The following is a 17,018-nucleotide window of genomic DNA, read 5'->3' as shown; positions in this document are numbered from 1 at the left end:
TCGTAAGAGTATTAATGATGAGAGAATATTTTATTACTCTATTGTTATTATTTTATTATTCTATTGTTATTATTTTATTATTCTATTATTATTATTTTATTACTCTATTGTTGTATTATTGTATCAGGCATATAAAAACAGGAAAGAGCTATTTGTAGCGGAAAGACGTGCGTTTTGATTATGTAAGATATCACTTCGACGCTGTCTCGGGGGTATATATTTAGTCGTGAGAGGCACTTTTTTTCTCTCATTGTTAGGAACGTATATGGAAACAGTCGCATCTAACGGTGGTTCGTCTTCGAGCGAGAGCGACGAATCGTTTTTACGCGCGTTCGATCGTAATTTGACGTATCACGATTCCGATGACGATCGTTGCGAGTTGCTTATTGAGAGTGACGACAGTTTAGAGTGTCATGAGACTATTGCGCCCGGTAATAACAAAGAGTGGATCGTGACGAGAGAAAATGTTCGCTGGAATGTGGCTACGTATCACTTGCGACGGGAGATCGGTACGGAGAGTTCGCGAGAGAAACTGTGGATCGGAACGTTGCTCGCTCTGAGCGATAGAGCGGTAATCTACGAGAGAACAGCGAGAGAGAAAAAAATTCGAGACGTTAAATTCGTCGTTCCTACGGACAATTGGGGTAACACAGTGTGGGAAGTTGCGACATGAAAAAGAGTCACGATCTTCTCGAACGCGCGGCGGGAGTTGAAGGGGTGTGCGCCTATCGTATTTGGGAACAGGAGTGTATCGAGTGTCTCCAGATCTTGAGAGAAAGATGTGAGAATAGAGTCGATCCTACGGTTACCGGAACGATAAATTCTTTAATCTCTCGAATAGCGCAATTGGAGGGTGCGAGATTCGCTTTGAGTAGACGTTTTAGTCACTTGGGTGCAGGATACGACGGTTCGAAGAGATTCGAATGGGTGGATATCGAGACGGCTTTCGCGAATCGTGTACGAACGGGTGCTGTGGTAAATATCGAGTACATCGAACCTCGACGGTTTCTTGAGGACGCGAGGGCTACGGTGCTCGAGCGAGTGCAAGTCGATCTTGATATGCACGCGTGTTTAAAGATCAACACCGTGTTTCACGGGGAGTTTGTCGCGAATGATAAAAGTGCCGTTAAGAGCATTCGTACGAAGAATTGTCAGCTATTCGGTATGTCCGATCTACGAGAATGGTATGACGAGAACGTTATGAATGTTGTTCTGACGTCGCTAGAAGAATTTCAGGAACGTGATAGCGGTTGGGCGTTATTTCGAATATTAAATTTGATGATTAATATAAATAAGTGTAATCTTATGCACGCTGGATGTTGGACGTTACTTCCTCCGAAGATAAAATATAAAAGAGCCGTGATTAATGTACGTTCACACGATAATGCGTGTTTCGCGTGGGCGGTGATGGCCGCTCTATATCCCGTTGATATGCACCCGGATAGATCGTCGTCGTATCCTCACTATTCGTTAGTGCTAAATTTCGATGGTATTGATTTTCCTATGACACTACGAAATATCGCTAGATTCGAACGTCTCAATGATTTGTCTATTAACGTATTTGCTATTCGAGAGAAAACGGGGAGAAACGATATCACGATCGTTCCTTTGTCGCTTACGGAAAACAAAAAATCTACGCTCGTGAATTTGCTCTATTTGTCGAACGAACGGTGCGGCGATAATGTCGGTCATTTCGTATGGATAAAGCACTTGTCTCGACTGTTAACGTCGCAAATAAATAAGCATAAGGAAAAAAAATACATATGCGATCGGTAAGCGTAAGAGAGATTATTCTCGTTGTGAGATAAATTTTGTATTAATTATATATTGTATTTTTCAGATGTCTACATTATTTTTATTCAAATGAGAAATTGGTCGCGCATAGCATCGAGTGCGGAAAAGCGAACGACTGTGCTGTTATTCTTCCGAGCGAGGACGATAAGTTGCTCTCGTTTCACAATCACGACAGAAAGGAGAGACTACGATTCGTCGTGTATGCAGATCTGGAGTGTGTCCTAGAAAAGGGAAATCAACGATTCAGTGGAAGTCTCGACAATAGATTCGCCTATCAACACCACAAGGCGTTTAGCGTAGGATATTATTTGCATAGCACGTACGACGGAATCGTTTCCGCGTATAAATTTCGCCGAGGCGACGATTGCGTCTCGTGGTTCGTCGAGGAGCTGCACGCTCTCGCGTGTCGCGTGAAGAAGATTCTGTGCGCTAGCGTACCGATGTCGGAGCTCACGTCGAACGAATGGAACGCTTTTCAAAAGGCGACAAATTGTCACGTGTGCGGAAAGAGCTTTGAGTCGTACGATATTCGTGTGCGTGATCACTGTCATCTTACCGGACGATATAGAGGACCCGCGCACGCGAGTTGTAATTTGAATTATCAGAATGCGTTTGTTATTCCTGTTTTTTTTCATAATCTATCCGGTTATGATGCACACTTCATTATTAAGGATAGTGATGCACACTTTCATTATTAGGATTATTAAGGATATAGCGAACGCTTTTGAGGGTAGAGTCGATTTGTTACCGTTGACTAAGGAAAATTACATCGCGTTTTCGAAAATTGTCAACGATTCGACGTACGGAAAATGGAAGACTTGTGTTAAGCTACGTTTCGTGGATTCGTTTAAGTTTCTTAATACTAGTTTAGAAAAAGTAGTTTCGTATCTAGATCGAGAAAAATTGAGGATCTCGCGATTCGAATTTTCTGATTTAATTGCGGAGGATTTCGAGTTGCTCACGCGCAAGGGCGTATTTCCTTATGAGTATATTGATAGCGTTGATAAACTGTTAGTAACCGAATTACCGCCGATTGAAGCTTTTTACAGTTCTTTAATTGGTGAAACTGTGAGTGTTAGTGATTATGAACATGCGCGAAGAATATGGGAACGTTTTCAAGTGAAAACTCTCGGCGAATACAGCGATCTATATTTGAAAACGGATGTGCTTCTCTTGGCGGATGTCTTTGAAAATTTTCGAGATACTTGTATGGAAAGTTACAATTTGGATCCAGCGCATTATTTCATATTACCAGGATATACGTGGGACGCTATGTTGAAATATACGAACGTTCGATTCGATCTGCTCACTGATATTGATATGGTGATGTTCGTAGAGCGCGGTATACGCGGCGGGTTAAGCCAATGCTCGAATAGATACGCGCGAGTTAATAATCAATATGAATCATCATATGATTCGTCTCAACCGTCGTCGTATCTTATGTATTACGATGTGAACAATCTCTACGGTTGGGCTATGTGCGAACCTTTACCGTATGCGGAATTTCGTTGGGTCGAGAATGTCGAGGGTTTCGATATTATGTCCGTGCCATCTGACTCCGATATTGGTTATATTCTAGAAGTCGATCTCGAATATCCGCGACATCTTCACGACGATCACGCGGATCTTCCGTTTTGCCCGACGCGCGAGAGACCACCGGGAAATCGAAACGAAAAGCTACTCGCCACGCTCTACGACAAGTCGCGTTACGTGACGTATTATCGTAATCTTCAGCAGTGCGTGCGACACGGTTTACGCGTGAAAAAGATCTATCGCGCGTTGCAATTCGCGCAGTCTCCTTGGTTGCGCGCGTATATCGAGCTCAATACGGAACGGAGAACTCGCGCGAGCAATGAGTTCGAGAGAAATCTGTATAAGCTGATGAACAACGCGGTTTTCGGTAAAACAATGGAGAACGTACGTAATTACGTAGACGTGAGACTAGAAATATCTAAGATGCGATTATACGATTTTCATTACGATTATATGATACCGCTTTATCGCTCTAAATGCAAAATTATGTACACGGATACCGATAGTTTGATATATTTTCTGGAATGTCAAAATGTTTATGAGAATATGAAGCGAGATATCGTGAGATTTGATACTAGCGATTATTCCGACAACAACGCGTACGATATACCGCGCGCGAATAAAAAGGTTCTTGGTTTGATGAAAGATGAGAACAACGGAGCGATAATGACGGAGTTCATAGGACTCAGGGCGAAGATGTATGCTCTGAGAGTTTTGGGAAAGAGCAATACGAAGAGAATAAAGGGCGTTAGGAGGAATACCGTCGCGAAAACGATAACGTTCGAGGATTTCGCGTGTTGCTTGAACGAATCTTTGCAGCAATCGAGACGTCAGGCGTGCATACGCTCGATGTTGCACGAGGTTTACACCGTGTCCGAATTAAAGCTAGTTTTGAGTCCTTACGACGACAAGCGATACTTAATACCTGACTCCACTAATACATTACCGTGGGGTCATTATAAGATACCATTATAATAAGTAAACTTTGTACTAATATAGAATAAGTGATACTGTACATTCTTTATTTATTATAATACAACTGTTTTGTGAATCCAAGAGTTATGTGTATCGTCCATTCCTAACCATTTGACAAAAACTTTATCGTCCTTTCTACGTAATACTTTCTCAACGAGATAGATATCAGGATTGGAAACTCGCAGTAACTCGTGTTCGTAAAACCCTCCGGCTATTGGTTCCTTACGATAGTCTTTTAGCAGATACGTCACAGGATTCGTGTGTTGCACCTTAGCGATTCGAAAAATCTCAGTCGTCCAGTTAGGCGTATATCCTTTTTCGAAAATCGTTTTGAACTTGCTGACGCGTACCGGATCGTTCACCTTGAATTTTGCGGGGGCTGAAATCTTCAAGTGACTGTATACCGTGGAGAGAAGTCTCTTGGCAATGGTTGGAGTTACGTCCGCCGGTCGCATTCCGATCGTTCGATGCGTGCGATTGTTATACTCCGAGATTAAACGCGGTAGAGCATCGAGCCATCTGTACGATCCGTTTAGCGTAAAGAGTTTCCACATGTTGTTCTTGAGCGTACGATTAAATCGCTCCACAACCGCCGCTTTCATTACCGAGTACGTTGAGTAATGGCGTATATCGTATCTGTCAGTAATCGCTTTTACGGAGGCGTTGTAGAACTCCTTGCCCTTGTCCGTTTGTAGATTTCGCGGATATCGAGCGTCGTCGCGAAATATCTTAGATAACGCCGCGGCTACCTCGCTTCCGCTCTTGCTTTTCAGCGGCACAGCCCACGCGTATTTGCTCAACACATCGAAACCGTCATCACGTAATTGTAGCCTTTATTTTGTCGCGCGTACGGACGCATCTCAACGACATCGGCCTGCCACAGATCGTCGTAATCGCGCACTATGACTCGACGACGCGGAAAATTTCTTCGCGCCGGCTTGTGAAGCTCTTCTCTTCTCGATGCTCATCGTTGATTTTTACGAGGAGGCGCGATTCGCGTTGGTTTTATTCGTGGGTATTCGCTCCTGTTCCTCGTTCCAAATGTTAATCGTGTGTTTCATAATATTTGGAATATCCGTTTTTTGTGTGCTTAGTAATTCGTTTATTGTTTCTCTAGTCACTATTTTATCCACGTTCAACGAGGCCAGCGTCCTGTCCAGTGTCTCTCTCGTTATCGTATTATTCGTTAGCTCTCTCGTGATTCTCGTCAGATCTGTCACGCTACGCGCGAGGTTCTCCACGTTCGTCGATATTTTCTCGCGGCTCTTCGACGATGCGTCGAACTCGTTTCGCACGGATTTCTCTAACTTATGCAGTGATTCCTCTAGGATCTGTGTTCGTTTCTCCTGAACGTCGCTGATCGTCTCGACGGTCTTTCGAATCTCGCTCGAGTCTCTAGTTTGCATTTTATCCTGTTTTTCCTCCATTCGTCCTAATTCACGTTGAAACATGAGCAGATCTTTAAGTCGTTGATTGTTCCGTTTATCGAGTAGTTGTTTCGTTTCTCTTATTCGTTTATCGAGATCGACGAACAAAGCTTCCCTCCTTTCCTCGATCTGTCGCAGTGATTCTTCTAGATTTCGCGTTCGTTTCTCTTGAGTGTCACGGAACGTCTCAATGATTCCTCGGATCTCGCTCAGATCTCTCTCTCGCGATTCGTCCCGTTTTTCGAGCTCCTGTTCCACTGTGTCTCTCGTCTTCTCTATTCGTTTGTCGTGATCAACGAGCGAGGCTTCGCTTTTCTTCTCGAGATGCCGCAGATGTCCACCTCGGTTTTTACGTCGTAATACTGCAAGAGAATATTTCGAATTCGCTTGTTCATATCTTCTAGCTGTTTTCGTAGTTCGTTCGTTAGAACTTTCGATTCCTCGCTCCTTACGCGAAGCGCTTCGTCGACATAACCTTTGGTTGTCACGTCGGTATCATCGATCGGTGTATCCAAATGGCGTATCTTATGTCTGTTGACGTCATAGTCGTTCGGATTAAGGCAGAGCGCGCTGCGACGCACGTACGCCCGCAGGGATTCGATCGTCGAATGATCGTTAATGCCGCGTTGCTTCTCCAGAGATTTCCCGAATTTATTCACGGACATCATGCTCTCGCGGGTGACGAATCTACCGCGCGTGATAATCTGCTCGTAATCTCGGCGATCTGCATATCGTATTTGAGAAACAATCTGGCTACGCGCGTCATAGATTCCTCCAAGTCACCGATCGATTTAACCGTGCTCTCATTCATCTTCGACAATAAAGTTCGAGTGCTTATCGAGAATTCGCTTGTCTCGGAGATTTTGTGGGCCCGGCACCCATCTCGCGAAACGATTGGCGCGCGGCGATCGAGGCGTAAATCCGTTGGATGCAGCGTGCCGCGAGCACGATATCGCCTATTCGCGAAATAAGAAACTCGCCGATCGCCACGACGCCGATCGAGCTCTCGCCGAGAAAGCGCGCGAACGTATAACAGCCGGAGATTCCACCTTCGGCGAGAGAGCTGCCGCGACCGCCGTATGGGCTGCTATGAAAACAAAGACGAAGCTAGGCATGGGTTTGAAAAAGAAGAGAAGGAAGACGACAACGAGGAGGAGGATATTTCCAACAGTGAAACGTGGAGGCTTGTTACCCATTTTTCCGATATTAGGCGCGCTCGGTTCTTTAATCGGTGGAGCGGCGGGTGTCGCGAAGGCAGTAAACGCCAGTAAAACTGCACGGCGTCAACTGGAGGAGTTGCAACGTCACAATCGAGCGATGGAGGGTCACGGATTGCATCTAGCGCCTTACAAACGTGGCAGCGGTGTAACGAGAAGAACGAAAAAAAAAAATCATGGAAAGAAACGTTAGGATCGCTTAGGTTACCAGTCTCCGGCATCACAACGAACGAACAATTGAACCGTTCGGCGCGTCGTCTACGAGTACCTTTCTTCAGAGGAGTGTTTATGCGTGACGCATTACCATTAAAGGCGCGACGTAACGAGAGTGGCATCGTGAATCTCGACGACTCGATGGGTTCGGGTACTCATTGGGTCGCCTATGCGAAGAGGGGAAACGACGCGATTTACTTCGATAGTTTCGGCAATCTTCGACCGCCGAGGGAACTCGAGACATATCTCGGCGGCGTAAATATAACGTACAATCGCGGATCGTATCAGACGTACGATCAGAACATTTGCGGTCAGTTGTGCCTGCGATTTCTCTCGAACATCGGTCGCGATGTCGCTGAGTCTTTCGTTCACCGGTAGGAGTAGCGTTCTCACGGCGTGCTATTTTCCCTTTAGATCTGAGCGACGACGATTACGAGTTAGGTCTCACGAATTTCGAGACATACAACACTATACCGAATGTCGATTCCACGAATAATAAGTTCTATTACGACGATAAAACGATCGTGATTCCCGAAGGTTCGTACGAATTAAGTACGATAGACAGATATCTAAATGCCGCTATCTCTAAAAAGCGAAAGATTGACGAAAGCAAAAGGACGAGCGACGATGACGAGAGCGACGACATCGTCTATGACGAGAGCGACGAGGGCGAAAGAGGCGCGCGGTCTCTGATCATTCGAGCCAATGAAAATACTATGAAAAGTGAAATTAAATGCGAGCATCAAATCGATTTCGCGAAACCGAACAATATCGGTTCGCTCCTGGGATTCTCATCGTCGCGCGTGCTACGACCGAACAAATGGCATACGTCCGACAGACCCGTGAATATCATGGGCGTAAATATCATTAGAGTGGAGTGCAATATCACCGCAGGTGCGTACAGCAATAACGAGCCGGTTCACACGATACACGAGTTTTCGCCGAATGTTCCTCCGGGATATAAACTGTCGAACGCTCCAACATCGATCATTTACTTTCCGATCATCGCGCGAAATGTTACCAATATCACGCTTCGAATCGTGGATCAAGACGGGCAACCGATCGATTTTCGTGGAGAAGAGATAACGGCGCGACTTCACGTGCGACGACGAAGACATTAGAGAGAAATGCGCGAAAGCAAAAGATGCTCGTTCTAAATGAGTGGTACTCGAGAGGAAGAGAAGAAGACGCAAACGCTACATCCGCGATTCCATCGCAAAACGACGCGACGAGGAAGGCACACGAGGGAAGAACAAACGAGCTGAACGCCGCGAACGTTGCATTTTTAAGATCTTTAGGTTTCGTCGTGAAAAATCAACATGGCGAGCGACATTTTAAGTATCGGAGGTGCTCCAATCTTTGACGATCGTATCGTGAAAATAGAAACTCACACTTACAATCCATATGCTAACACTACATTCGGATACAGCGACGAGATACGAATACCTATTCAGCAACAGGATCTATATACGTTGCCATGTGAAAGTTTTCTATACATCGAGGGAAAATTTGCGACGAGAGAGACCGCGAAGGAAGGCACGGCGAAGGAAGGCACATCGAAAGAAGTTATGAGAACAAAGCTAGTCAATAATTGCGTCGCGTTTATGTTCGACGAGATTCGATACGAGCTTAATGGCGTAGAGATCGATAAGAGCAGAAACGTCGGCATAACAACCTTGATGAAAAACTATGCATCGTTGAGCTACGAGAGAGATAGAGTTTTACAGAATACCGGATGGGAAATACCGCCTATAGCGTTAGACGATTTTAACTTTTGTGTGCCTCTCAACATACTCCTTGGTTTCTGCGAGGATTATAAACGCATAGTGATAAACGCGCGACACGAACTCATTCTGATACGCGCTCGCAACGATAACAATTGCGTCGTAGCGTATTCAGATCAGAGACCGAAGATCACCTTGTTAAGAATACAGTGGCGAATGCCACACGTGATACTTAATGACGTTAACAAACTATCGCTTCTGCGAACATTGGACAGTGGACGATATCTGAGCATGGGCTTTCGTTCGTGGGATCTATACGAATTTCCGTTGTTGCAAAGTACGACCAAACATTCCTGGGTGGTAAAAGCGGCAACGCAATTGGAGAAACCGCGAAATGTGATATTTGCGCTACAGACCGGAAAAAAATACCGTCAGAAGACATTTCTAAATTCGACAATTGTAAGCTGACTAATGTAAAACTCTATTTGAATTCCGAGTTCTATCCCTACGACGATATGAATCTAGATTTCGAGCGAAACAAGTTTGCAGTACTGTACGATATGTATCTAAAATTTCGAAAGACGTATTACGGATGTGAGACTTGCGAACCATTTATGTCTGTCACTAGATTTCTGCAATACGGTCCGCTAGTGGTCATCGATTGCTCCCACCAGAACGAATCGATCAAGAGCGCCACCGTCGACGTTCGCGTAGAATTCGAATGCAAAGAGAACGTTCCGGCTAACACAACGGCTTATTGTCTCATCATTCACGATAGAGTTGTAGAGTATAACCCACTGACGAACGTCGTACGTAAACTCACGTAATCACGGTTTTCCTACGAGAGCGATGCCAAACATACCGATCTTCGTTGATCTGCAAGGTATTACCGTTCGAGAAAAATTTACGGTTAAAGAGGTGGCAATATTAAAAAATGGAAAAGAGCTGACCCATCGAATATTTCGAGAAGCGATGCCTTGGAATCTTCTTACAAAAACAGAAAAATCTAAAGCGTGTTGGATAACCTCCAATCATCACGGCTTGCAGTGGAGCGACGGCGACGTCGCGTACAGACTCTCGAAGAACGTGATTCGAAACAGCGTGTGTGATTAATCACGAGACGCGCCTAAACAAGTGTATGTCAAAGGCTTGGAGAAAAAAAAATGGTTAGAGGAAATTCTCGGCTGCGACGTCATCGCGGATCACGTGATCGTCGAGACTATTGACGCGGATTTCGAGGATATAGGGCGCCTAAGCACTCTGGACGACGTTCGAGCATTTCATTGCGAGCGTCACACGAAGCATTGCGCAATGGAGAACGTGTGCAAATTGTACGACTGGTGGTCAAAACGACGGGAATGTATCATCGAATTGTAATATCGCCGCATTAACGACTTATATCATATATCCAATTAGTTTTTTAATATTATAATTAGATTCATTGTTTTATATTATAATTATATTCATTGCTTATACTATAATCGAATTGAAATTAGTTTCAGTACTTATATGCTTATACTATAATCGAATTGAAATTAGTTTGTAATCATTATATTAGATTCAGTGCTTATATTATAATTAGATTCACTGCTTATATATTATAATCGAATTGTTTTATCGCTCGCTATACTTATATACATGCTTGAAAAAAATACACAAAACATTGTTTATAATATATCTCACTTTTATTTCATCTCAATCTTACATCCCAAAGTACGAGTTCGCAATCGATAATGTCGTTACGATCGTAGGCATCACTATTGCGTATAACTTTCGAGATATTTTCCTTATCCTTAGCAGTTAACGCAATATCCTTGAAACGTGTCAATTTCGTATTAATTTTTCCTAATATCTTGGTCAATGAGAGAACGAGTCGACTGATGCAATGCTCGAGCTCGAACATATTTTTCACTGTTTCCTTCGACATGGCCAAGCGAGCCACGGATGTTTCCAGGCGTAATATCGTCAAATTGTTGATTTTTCCAAAACGCACGGTCATATTTCCAATATCCAACGGGGCTGGAAAGGACGGTTCTCCATTGATACTCTGCAGATACTTCAAGAGAACGTCTCGTTGCTCGACAAGCTGCCTCCACGTATCGGGCGACATCAAGACCTCCTTGCCATGACTATCTCCCAGAATAATATTCACGCGCGAGGAGCGCTCAAGAGTAACACATATATTAAGAAATTTGTATCCCGTCTTAGTCAAGGAATATTTTCGTTCTAAAATTCTAACTGAATTATTGGTATAACCGGCGTTACTATGACTCGACGCGAACGATCTGTCATCGTCGAGCGTCCTCTTTCTCTTTTTCGCGTCATCGCTCTCGTCGACTCGGTACGTCTCGGAATCCTGCGAGCGCTCGATATCGTACATCTTTACGATCGAAGAGATCGCGCAATACTGTTCGTAAACGTTTCGTATCCTTAGCTCTATACACTATGCGAAAACTTCCGTACCTCTTCCTCCTCCCTCTCCTCTTCTAAATCGTCCTCGCTCGAAAATACGTTCCTCATCTGAGCGAGTCTTTTCAAAAGAGCACGCAATTGCTCTAACAATCCGTCCTTTGGACACACGATACCAAAAATGTCCGAATCAAATTTACCGGCCATAATTACACTTCTAATAAATTCATTATATTTAAAGAACTGTCGTTTAACAAAAAAGTACAGATTACCATCGATATATCGAACAGCGGACGTTACAGCAGGTGGAATCCCAGGAAATATCACGTGCAACGAATTATGCCTGACGGCTATCATCGAGCAATCGTCGATCTCGGCCACGATCTCGTCGTTGTAGATCGCGAACGTTCGTCCCGCGTTAGTATTAATCACAGCATTAATTTTCGCATTAGGAGGAAGATTCATATCTTTCAATTTCCTCGGTCAACCCGGTACTAGCTCAAAACTCGGATATTCTATCATATAAACCGTATTGTCAACAAACAATACGAGTTGGCCCGAAGGTCGTCGATACGCACCCGCCAAACGCGTAAAATTATCGGGAAGAAAACGCAGATAGTCCGTCAGTAACAACGACTTACCGTAAGATTTTCCGTTTAGATCGACCGACCATAAGTAATGTCGATACGCCACATACATTCTATTTTCTAATACCAATACCGCATCAACGCGTCGCAACGCGCACAGATCCGCGAAATTCCCCGTATCGCGCGTCGCAATCGTGGTCGTCGCTACGGTCGTCGTAACTGGTCCCGCAATTTCGCTCTTATTTCTTAAACCGTATAAATTCTGAATGGCAAGAAAATCCGCCTCGCTCAATCGCACGGGAAAGGTCTTAGAGGGAACAAAAGCGTACATTATCGCATCTTTTAAAGGACTGTGCTGTAATCCTAATGCGTGACCGATCTCGTGCGTCAACGTATGCAACAGATGAATCGTATCGTAGGATTAACAGTTAACTCGATGTGCCACTTCTCCGCGCTATCCACGTGCACCTCTGACACTTCTGACGATGATAAAAAAGCGTGAGCTAACACGTTTCCTGGTCCGTCCAGCAACGACGGACATATTCGGCTACCTTTATGCCGAGGATCTACAAACGTGTGAAAACCTTTCCGAAACGATATCACGATATCGGGATTCGTCGAATTGCGCTCGAACGTCAGCGACGAATTCGCAGCCCACATTTCGAACGCGATTTCAGTGACTCGTAGAACGCTCTCGCTCGCCAGATGAAAGTTCCAAGTGAGATGCGTCTTCGCCCATTTTCTCGGAGAATCGTCCAAGTCATTTAATATATCTTTGACACCGCATCGCGGTTTACGCATTTGTTCCAATGTAGCTTCGTTAAGAACACCATCACCAGGTACACGATAATACTCCTGAAAAAGCGCAATCGCGTGTCTCAGAGCCAACGTCGCGTTATCTGATATCGTTTGCATGTTATCGCCATCCAGATATCCGTAGGTTTGCAAAAACCGAATCGCCTCCTCGTCTCTGTCAGCGATGGAGTCACGAATCGCCGCAATAACGGCTATCGCGCACGCGATCACGGCGATTCCACGAGCGGGCATCATTGCGCGAGACAGAAGTCAACTGCGCGTCGCCGACTGAAATACGCGCGAACCGTTCGATCGACGTTGTCATCGGTCGCAAGAGGGGCGAGGACCGACGCGATGAATCGATCCAAGTCACGAATCAGAAATTAAAATCGCTTAATTTCTATTCCGTATCGCGTGAGATTATTCTCGTCGAACGAATCCAAATATAAGTAACGCGATTACACAATGAATGACGATCTCGCTAAAGATCCCACGCAATATCAGTCATAATACAAAAATAGAGAACAAAAATAAAAGCATGACAACGATAAAATAGCAATAGAATAAAACGAAGAAATAAACAATAGACTGATTAATCTTTCATCGTTGAGGTCAGACTTCCCGTAGTCACGCGTAACGAGCGCGAAAAATGACGCATCGCGCAACATTCGCATTCCCAATGAAATATTATCTTCTTACTCCTACAATAATTTTCATATTTTACACACACTTTTACATATAGATTCGTGTACATATTCTTACACATATATTCGTGTATATTCTTATACATATATTTGTATATATTCTTATACATATATTCAATTAGTATACATAATACCATATATTCTTATTACATAGAAATATTAGTACATTTTTTTTCTTTTAAATATACTCGCGCTCTTCGCCACAATCAATACCCCCCCTGACGATAATTCGCGCGAACGTCATAACGATACATTCTACTCGCTATCGCACTCGACGCTTCTCGCCTCCCCGCGCACTCCGGGTACTTTCCTCAGATCATCGGCGACTCGATCTATCAACTGTCGCATCAACTGCTTCTTCCGATCCGACACGGAGTTCAGAAATTGAACTCTCAATTTCGCATACTTCCACCAGTTACGTTTCTTCTTCTTAACTATATCCTTGACATTATACACATACATTCGAACCAATTCGCAATCAATCCCTTTCTCACCCGGAAATCTCGCCTCGAGCTGTCGTCCACCCTGCAACTTCGTCACATACTGAACGAATCGATCAGCCTCCTCCTTATCTCCAGATAGAGACGCGAACAATGCGTCTAAACCACTGCCACAACTCTCATCATTCCCTCTCGTAGTATTCAAACGCGCAAGATATTTCTCGTACTCGTCATCGAGATTCCCTTTCATCGTTTTCAAACGCGCCAGATATTCCCAGTAGTCTTTTATCCAATTCGAAGAAGCCTCTTTCGTTATCTCGATCTCCATAAGCGACGCACGCTCGTCCGGCGTCGTGGAACTCTCGACCAAGCGAACCATGCTGTCCCCAGAGCGGTACGAGTTCCACGGACCCTTTCGACTCCAGATATCAGTAACGATACGTATAGCGTTCCTCATACGCTCAGCCTCGCGTATACGCGCGATCGGCTCCGTTCCTCGATGAATCGCCAAATGTTTAGACAAAAACGCCATCATTAGCCGCAAATTACACGACGTCGAATGCATAGACGTCCACATCGCGCGCATCAACTCGAGCGACTCGACCGCATCGCTCTCGACCGCATCGCTCTCGACCTCCGCCAATGTCTCGTTCTCCTCTTCCCGCTCGATCGTAGACCGTTTCTCACGCCCCTTCGTCATCGCGTGTTTCTCCCGTTCCACTATCTCGCGTTCCATCTCTGTCGAGAACTCGAGCGAATCTTCTAAGAGTGATATTATCTCCGGATCCTTTAATTGACTCTCAAAAACATTAAATTGACTCTCCGAGACATTAGACTGATTCTCCATCTCGCAAACTACTAACAATATATCGTCGACACTCCTAGTTAAATACTCTCTAAAGTGACGTAAAAAAAAAAAAAAAAAAAACATGTCAAATTACAAACAGGACACGCTAGGCCACGCGGAAAACGATGCGAGACGCGACTAATCGCGACGTACGAGACGCGTCTAATCGGAACGTTATGGAAAACAGACAAACCGTAACATCCTGTCATCAACGCGAGTCGCCTCGACGGCGCGACTAATCGCGACGTTAGCGCCCAAGGCTACGCGAAAAGCGCTAGACCGCGCGGAAAACGCTAGGGGGGCCGCCTCGACTACGCGCCTAATCGCGACGTTATGAAAAGCAGACAAACCGTAACATCCTGTCAACAACGCGAGTCGCCTCGACGGCGCGACGCAACATCCTGTCAACAACGCGAGTCGCCACGACGACGCGACTAATCGCGACGTTCGCGCCCAAGGCTGCGCGAAAAGCGCTAGACCGCGCGGAAAACGCTAGGGGGGCCGCCTCGACGGCGCGCCTAATCGGGACGTTATGGAAAGCAGACAAACCGCAACATTCTGTCAACAACGCGAGTCGCCTCGACGGCGCGACGCAACATCCTGTCAACAACGCGAGTCGCCACGACGACGCGACTAATCGCGACGTTCGCGCCCAAGGCTGCGCGAAAAGCGCTAGACCGCGCGGAAAACGCTAGGGGGGCCGCCTCGACGGCGCGCCTAATCGGGACGTTATGGAAAGCAGACAAACCGCAACATCCTGTCAACAACGCGAGTCGCCACGACGACGCGACTAATCGCGACGTTCGCGCCCAAGGCTGCGCGAAAAGCGCTAGACCGCGCGGAAAAACGTTAGGGCGGCGTCGAGAACGCGCCCAAGGCTGCGCGAAAAGCGCTAGACCGCGCGAAAAAAAAAATGCTAGGACGACGTAACGCACCCACAGCTACGCGAGCTCGAAAAAAACACTAAGGCGGCGTCGATGACGCGCCCGGGGTTACCTAGCGGGAAAAAAACATTAGGACGCGCCCGAAAAAAAAAACAAACGCTACGGCGGCGTCGAGAACGCGCCCCGAAACAAACGCTAGAAACAAACGCTAGAATAAAAACGCTAGGGCGGCGTCGAGAACGGGAAACCGACCCGGGGAAACCCCCGCGACCGCATTACCGACAAACCTGTCACGACGATCGCCAGAGGGATCCACCTTCTCCCTCCTCGGATACGAACCCTCTGAAGAAAGAGAATTGTCTTACCGACTGAAGGAGCATCTTACCGACTGAAAGGGGGTCCGAGGCCCCCTTAGGATCCTACGATTTCCCCTCTCACCCCGAACCCCCCCACGCCCCTGGGGGGCCTCGGCCCCCCTTTGTTATCCTACTCATATATCTTATAATAATTTGTTTAACAATTTAGCTACTTACCTTTCGTTGGAAGCTCTCTGCAAATAGTCTTGGAGAGAGATTCGCGGCTGGGAGCGGGATTCTTGGATGGTGCTGGCTGGTGCGGACTGCGCGGGCAGGGCGCTCCAGAGATGGTCGTGCACCAGGAGCTCATACTCCCCGTCAAAGATTATCTCCTCGCTGATTGCGTTGTGATTGAAAATCGCGGCCACATGAAGATCGTATTCGAGATGTCGTATAGCGTTACTGCGCCCCGCGCGATTTTTCCGTGCCTTAGGCATTCGACAGAGGTTTTAGGTATATATTATATTTAATTAAAAAGTTAGAGTTAGGACATCACATTCGGCTGCGAGCCAATTACGCATTGGTTCGGCGTCACGTCGGAATGCAGGGGCTACCACGTGCTCGAAGTCCGATGTTTCCTTCATGGTAAGTGCGGATGACGCACAACACCTTGCCTCCAGAAACAATCGGAATTCTTGCTTTAATTATGAATTAATCGATTAATCAATATTGGACTTGCTATTAACACCTAGTTGCCTCGTGCCCTCGCGAACATTTCCATTAATAGATGCGGTGATGAACTGTATGAAAAAGCAAACACGTGGTGATTCGAATTTAATATTAATATGTTTAAATAGTTAACTAAAAGTTACACTCAGGAAGCTTTACTAATACGAGATAAACAATCAAGATCGCTTATTTAGAACTAGAAATTGTAACAGAATATGAACTAGAAATAGAACGACTACGGACTATAGAAATTGAATAAACAACTTGAACTTGAATTACGTACTAGAGATCGGAGCAAGACGCTTGCGATGTCAACTGTTCGACGACGCGCACAAGAGTGTCGGTGTTTCGGCGGGCACTGCAGCGCTCGGCTGCGGCGGCGCTGTGGCGCAAGATGGCAGATGGCGTGAGTACGCCAACACACGTGGTGCAAGATGATGGGTG

Source organism: Pogonomyrmex barbatus, unplaced genomic scaffold (assembly GCF_055798465.1).
Source record: "Pogonomyrmex barbatus isolate J1 unplaced genomic scaffold, ASM5579846v1 scaffold21, whole genome shotgun sequence".
NCBI lineage: Eukaryota > Metazoa > Arthropoda > Insecta > Hymenoptera > Formicidae > Pogonomyrmex > Pogonomyrmex barbatus.
This window is presented reverse-complemented; position numbering follows the sequence as displayed.